Consider the following 7,980-nt stretch of genomic DNA (forward strand, 5'->3'; position numbering starts at 1 on the left):
AGTTAGGAGAGCTAAAGACTCAATATGCTACGAAGGAGTCTAGTATGCAAATAAAGCTAAAAGAAGAGGGGGACCGAGCACACAAGGCCGAGAAGGAGTCCACAGATCTACGTTTCGAGCTCTTTAACTTGAAGAAGAAGCTTTTTGAGGAGAAACATAAAGAAGCCATTATTGCTGAATTCAAGAAATCATCTGAGTATGGTTAGACTATTGCTGATGTTGCCTCTTTGGATATCCTTCGTTCTTGGATAGTGGCTGAAAAAGATATTAAGACCAATCCAAACGCCAACAGCCATAGTTTTGTGAAAGAGTTCCTAGCTGCCAAAACTGCAATTGAGCAAGGAAAGAGAGAACCTACCCCATTCGATAGTCCGAGTCCAAGCTTCCTTCCGGCTCTAACAAAATTCAAATAATTAATTATTTATTATTATTCTTGCTTTCAGGTCATTCCCTTGTAATTCTGAAACTATTTACCTTCTATTATGAAACTATTTACGTTTTACTTTACTGTAATCTGAGTTGTTCTCTTGTCTTCAACTCGGAATCAAACTTCACCTCGATCGACTAAAACAAAAAGGGCCCACCCATCTTTGCTTGTATTAATTATATGTTGCTCTCTTAAAAATCACCTTTTTGTTATTTGCCTATTTGTTTTCTTTTAATTGTTTGCCTTCAAAAAATTCTCTAAGTGGTATTTGTTTTATTATTTTCCATGTTCGGGTAGGCATCAAGGTCCGACCTAGTTTGTAATTTTCTTTGTAAAAGGCGGTGTTTTTAGCTTTGAAGTTGTGCCTAGTCCGACTAGGTAACTAACCTAGGACTAGTTATAACCTAGAAAAAATATTAAGACCAATCTCAATGCATATTGATCTAAATTCCAATAGCAAACTCTATGCATATCCACCGGTGTACCATAATTGGGAGGCACGTCGTTGACGACGTGGTTATTGTCGAGACTCCGTTATTGATTTTTTCTCACCATGTAAAGTCCATATCGTATAGATTTAAAAAAATCCGGAAGCATACATGTGAAAATTTATAGTATCAAAATTTTTCCACCCATTATTTTTTATAATTCTTACAAGGACAAAGTTTAATGTCATTTGTCAAACCAAACCTTTTTTCTGAATATAAAAATTCTTCTATACCATTTTTATACTCTTCCGTTCATGTAATGTGATCACTTTTCATACGGATAAACATCCAATCATGATTTATATTTGACATCTACAATATCAACAAACTACAATTCAATTTTAGTTCACCACAAATTCACTATAAATCGTACAAAATGTAAAATTAACATATCTCATATATATGCATAAATTCACCAATATCATTCTTTCTAGAAGTAGATATAAAAAGTATAATTTAATATATCTAATATATGTATAAATTCACCAATGTTATTTTTCCAAAGTAAATACAAAACATACACACACAAATCACACACAAAGTTCACTTTAACTACAGTAAATATAACAGTAAACAAATTAAATATAGAACAATGAGATTAAATAACTTAAAATGAGATTAATACCTTTTAAATGATGAGATTGATGTTAAAATTTCTTCTTTTTGTTCTTATTCTTCCTTATCTTTATTTTCTTTTTCTTAAATTTTTATCTTATCTTCAATACATTACCACCACACCATCAAAAAGTAAAAATATGGTGGGTCCATTTTTAAATCTTAACATTTTTCACCAAAATTGGCAGGAAAAACCTTTGAGCTGGAGGACCTCTTTTCCTACGAATATCGGTAGGAAAAAACCTTGAATTATTAATAAATTAACAAAATTGAAAAAATAATATTTATTTTGGATTATACATGGGCTGCTCATACTGAGGGTGAGGTCATATCATTATAAAGGTTTCATCCATTCCTACAAAGATTGTTAGCTTTTATGTTTTTACCAAATCTGGTAGGAAATATCTATAAAATGAATAATTATAAATTAATGTTTAATTGATTTAAAAAGGTGAGAACTGATGACATGGATGGTGGGTCCCTTTTGATATCTTTTTTTTTATGAAAACCTACCAATATTGGTACGAACTGATCTTTCTACCAATATTGATAGGATTTGGTACTTACGTGTATAAGATCTGGGCCCCAACGGGAGAAATTTCTACCATAATTCGCCTGGGTATAAAATAATAGAGTAATTCCTACAAGAATTCACTGATAGAAATATCTTGGTAGATAACGACCATTTTTCTTTAAGTGAAGGCTTGTTTAACAAATCTTGAATTCAAAATTAGGACTCAAACTATATATTTATCTTATTTATACAAGAAATTGCAGGTCGAACTCTGATCAAGATGATTACATTATGCATAATATCAACCCATTAAGCAATTGAATAATTGAGCCAAACCAATTATGTTGACTTGGTTATGAATGAAACATATTAAAGTAAGATGATTGCTCATTTGGAACATGTCCCTAAAAATTCATTTTTTATGTTAAGAAATGAATGAAGTTTGTTGGAGCTCATATTAAGGGTGTAAAAAATACTGATGAGGGTAGTTTGTAGTTCTCTTCAAAATTTGTGTTGGTAATATTCACATGTAAAGTAAGCAAAAAAAACATAAATGTGTGTACTGAGCTGGACACTCTAATTTAGAACACTCAATTTCTTTGTACAAAATAATTGACCTCTAAAATATTTTGTTCTTGTCAAATTCTTTCTTACATCAATCAAATTACTTTATATAAAATCTAACTTTGATTATTTTATAATTAAAATAGTTATCACTAGATTTTGGCAATGATTTGAGAATCTGAAATTTTTATTCTCAATCTGTTGCATTCGAACAAGTTTCAGGCGCTAAAAATAGCATTAGTACAGTAATATTTTTTGCCGTCAGATTTTGATTTATATAGTAATATTTACCTGGTTTGATAGTAATTTAAATATTGTTCTATTGTGCTGTAAGGGCATACAATGCTCAATCTGGACGTGTAAACAAAAATCCTAAAGTTAAATATCTTCTTGAAAGTATCTTGCACTTTAGTTATGATTTTTTTTTTAATTTTCTTGCGGATCGATAATTAAGTTACTATTCAAATAGGGATCCCCTAAACAACCTGAAGGGCATGAATGTGGAGAGACATGAGCTACATGAGAGATATAATGGAGGACAAGGAAATGAAATTTATAAGCAAGGTTTATGATGCACTTTACTTTCTTAGGTTATTTAATTTGCGCACTCTCCCTTTGAAATAATTTCTGTAATTAGCTGTGGATTCTAATTTTTACTTCGTTTATACTCTATTTAATTTTCACAATGGGCTCTGAAGACTCGGAAGAGTTACACAGATCAGGAGCTTGATGCTGTTCGTTGCGAGTGCCTTGATTATATCTAGGAATTTGTCTAAACATTGATCACTAGCTGAATGGATTCCAAGATTTCAAGTCGCTAGGATGTGGTTGTTATATTCTAATTACTATGAACCATCGGTTTGCCCATATTTTGTATATTCTGTGGATGTTATGCACTATAATTTGGTCTTGACTATAGTCTTGAATGTGGGTGTAATTTGGTTTTTTTGTGAACCTGCAATAGATGAGTACTTGGGAAGTTTTTTTTAATTTGTTTAGATCTTTAGTGAATGTAGATGGATTTGGTATATATGGGGACATAGTACCTAGAAGATTGTTAAATGACTTGCTGAACATTTTATATTGCAACGTTTTGTAATATATATGGCAATTTGAATGCTTTGCAAATTTGGATGCAATTTTGGTATTTTTTTTATTATTTGGATAGAAAATATTTGAATATTACACATCACATAGATCCTTCAAAACTGATTTAAAAACATGGATATTACATTTGTTCTAAACATGAAACTGTTGTTCCTGATATAAACATACATTAGTTTGTGCCTTTAACATATCACTTGAAAACTGTTGGCTATTTTGACAAAAATCGGGCCTAATTTCATATCGGTTATAAACCGATGTGTCTGATATAAATAGACATCAGTTCCTAAGTAAAAGCTGATATATAAAAGTATATTTACATCAGTGCCAAACCGATGTAAAAAATAGTGATATTTCTCTACACCTACCTACACATCAGTTTTGAAAAGTTTAAACATCGGTGCACAACCGATGTTTATTGACGCATTTCATATAGTGACAGTAGTTTCCACTCCTAACTCTTTCATTTCTACTATCTCGACGGATATTGTTCATCCGTTGACTAGTGATTGTATCTCGACGGATGTGCCTAACAGCAGTAATGCGTTGAAACTCTCAACTACTACTTCAACGGATGTTTAACATCCGTTGACTATCTCTGCACCACTTGAAATCTCAACTAATATTACAAGTGCAGATAATTTAGTAGTTTTAGAATTACTCCTAGGATTGAGGGTAGGAAGTGAATAGAGTGAGAGGCTGAGTTGCTCTCAGGAAAAAAGAGAGGAAATGAGTGAAACTATGCAAGCTATTTTTTCCATCTTGGTAAAAATGAGTTAGTGGAGTCCCACCTTACTAGGTGAAGGTGAGGGTGTGAGGGTGGGAAGCCAAGGGGAGCCCTTGATGCAAGAAAAGAGAGACTATCAGAGAAAAGTAGGTACTGAAGAATGGGAAGAGCCCATTGTTAGTGAGTTAAGGGATGTCAATGAGGCTGACAAGAAACAACTATTTCAGCAAGAATATCAAGATGTTTTAAAACCTATTTATAAATCTGAGGCATTTACTCACCCTATTCCAGCTTATCAAGTATTGGCTGAACAAGACTATGTGGTTGCTGAGAGTATTCTCAAATTTATGCACACAACTTCTTTCATGCAAAGGGTAAATGATGCAATCACTGCCATGCCCTCCACAGCTGGTGATGATTTTGATTATCCTACTGGTGGTTCTGAAGAAATTTTTTGGGATGATGATGATGATGAAGTTGATTTCATAAACACAGGGGGACAAGAAGGCCCTAGCTCAAGAACAAACACTCTATCATGGATGTTTAACAAAGAATTCAGTGAGCATCACTTCGAATCCACTCTCTTCAAACTAATTCACCAGACTCAGAGAACTCTTCAAGCTACCACAGATGCCAACACCAAGAGTCTTCTTCAAGCACACCTTGAGTCTCTTTAATTACACAAGATCCAATCTCTAAAAAAAAATCAATATGTGCTTGAAATCAAGATAGAGGTTGGACAAGTCAAGAAGGACATCTCTGAAAGATTGGAATCTATGTTTCCTGCAACTACATTGCTAGATATCAACAGACAACTCAGGTAAAACTCTTATTTCAGTAGCAAGGTGGATTCTTTGGGCACAGGCTAAAGACTCTAGAAACCTCTATCACTTAAATCCAACTTCATCAAGCTCAACAAACACTGCTTCTTTATAAATTGGTGGCTGTACAAACCTCAACCTCTGCTTAACTTGATGCAAACAAAAAGGGGGAGAAAGACTCTATCATTATAGTTAGTCAGAGAGAGTCAGCTAGTGAGGGGGAGAAAGTGCTCAACATGAATGTCAACAACGTAATAGTTTCAACAATTACCTTCATAAAGCCAACAATACTAGACAACATTGATTTAATCAAGATAGCAGCAGCTGAGCTGGAGTTTAGTGAAAAATGGGAGAAGATTGATAACAACATTGGAAAGAAGTTTGGTCTAATTGAGAAGCAAGACAAAGTCTTCTCTAATTTCTCTCAATTGAGAACAATTTCAGCCAATGACATGACCTTAGGAAACATGGAAAGGGATCAACCCTTATCAACTAAATCTCCAAAGGCCAATATGATTTTTCAACCAAAGAGAAACTATCCAAAGAACTCAGACAAAAATCCTTTGGACCTGTTCTATGAAACTCTCAAGCCAGATGAGAAAAAGCTGCTTGGAAGGTCTATTGCTTTTTTCAAAGATCCCAGAGATTCAGTCTTAAAGAAAAGGTTTGCCAAAATCTACAGGAATGGTAAAATGATCTTTGTGGTATTGGACATCCAAAATTTGCAGATGCTAAGAAAGAAGAAAATATGAGGCTCAAACAATAATAAAAGCAATAGATTGGGAAAACCTACCTCTTCCAGATCTAAACATTCAAATACAAACCAAATATAGGAAAACATAGAAGAGAGCAATCAAGAAGGTCAAGCCAATTAGAATTCAATCTGAATCACTGGCCAAACCCAATCCAACTGTCAACAAGGGAGATTAACTCTTCATCCGTGACATCAAAGAATTTTCAGATATAAATCTTTATCTGGATGAGCTGGAAGAAGTAAGAGCTATTGATGCCTACAAGCACCTTCCAGAGAGATTGGTTTTTAGGTATCAGGGTGGAAAAGAGCTCTCTTGGCCTCTTTAAAGGATTCTCAATGAAGAATAATTTTGGATCCAGTGTTATTGAAAAAATATGGTACTGAACAAAATTAAGGAGATAAGAAATAGCTGGAGAGGGCCAAATACACAGAGAATAAAGTGAATTTGAAGCCATACTAGTTTTTGGAGTTTAAAGATGAGAAATACACCAGAAGATTCTTCATATTAGAAGATTAGCTGAAATTGCAAGCAATGAAACTCTAATGGAGATTCAAGAAATGCTGGATTAGACAAATGAAGATGAATCTGAATTTTACAGAAACTCCAATGTCAGAATGAAGAAAGTAATGTGAAATTGGGAAATAAGTTCAGATAGTCAAGGAAATAAGCTAAATTTGTTCAGTCTAGAGGAGCACCTTGAAAATGGCTTGTGATATTCTCTGTAAACCTTCCTCTACATAATTTTCAGTAAATAGAAGCACTTGTTAATTTTATCTAACAGTATTCACTGTGTATTCAGAGGGTGTTTTATTATCATCAAGTTTCTCTTAAATTTATGCCTACAATTCCAGTAGACATAAATTGGGGGTGATAGTTAGGAATATGTTGTGCACTTGATGGTGAGCTAAACAAAATACCTTAGTATATTTGATTTAGTGATTTTATAGATTTCTATGGATGATCACTTTAACATCCAATGAAAGGGTAGCTTATGTATTAATAAGTTTAAGTAGCACATTTCTACATATTGTAATGCCTTAGAGAACTAGATGTTGAAGAATGTTTTAAGTCATGTTGACTACTAGTTTGATATGCAATATAGGTTGGCTAACTGTAAATATTAGATGCCTTGTAATCTTGTATAAGTGAAATAGAGTTGACTTCTATGAAGATAGTCTCAACGGATGTTCCACAAGGCTTCAACGGATGATCTAACTGAGTTTCAACGGATGAAAAAATTCAAAAAAGCAGTTGAGAGTGACTTAATAGTTACATGCATTGATTGTATGCAAATGGAATGTGGTAGCCTATTTACATGTTTTAGAAAACAAAGAAGCATTTCCATTTCCATGTTAAACTGAAGATATTCAAAGATGCTGGATAGAGAAATGAAGGAGCATAAAATTAGACTAGAAATATTTTACCTTATTTGTTTGTCTTTTTATCACATAACTTCGTGATATATAAACCAAGTGTAGCAAGTAGAACAAAATTGAAGTAAGTAAGCAATTACAAGAGAAATAGAAAAGGCTACATCTGTAAAGAATTTCTCTGTTCTTTGTAAGTTCAACTTGTAAGAAGCTTTGTGGATATATTGCATCACAGAGTTCTGAAATTAATATATATCTCTGGTGAAATCTTCAATCCACCATAAATTTTTTAATACATACTACTTTCAGCTTGGATCTTATATGTCAGGGGCTATTTCAATAACTTTTGAGGATCTCAAGTGGGCTAATGCTGAGATAAAGGAGAAAGAGGATCGTGTTAATGAGTTAGTTTCTGAGTTAGGAGAGCTAAAGACTCAATATGCTATGAAGCAGTCTAGTATGCAAATAAAGCTAAAAGAAGAGGGGGACCGAGCAGACAAGTTGGAGAAGGAGTCCACATATCTACGTTCCGAGCTCTTTGACTTGAAGAAGAAGCTTTCTGAGGAGAAACACAAAGAAGCCTTTATTGCTGAAT

The sequence above is a fragment of the Apium graveolens genome, chromosome 7, assembly GCF_009905375.1.
Source record: "Apium graveolens cultivar Ventura chromosome 7, ASM990537v1, whole genome shotgun sequence".
Lineage (NCBI taxonomy): Eukaryota > Viridiplantae > Streptophyta > Magnoliopsida > Apiales > Apiaceae > Apium > Apium graveolens.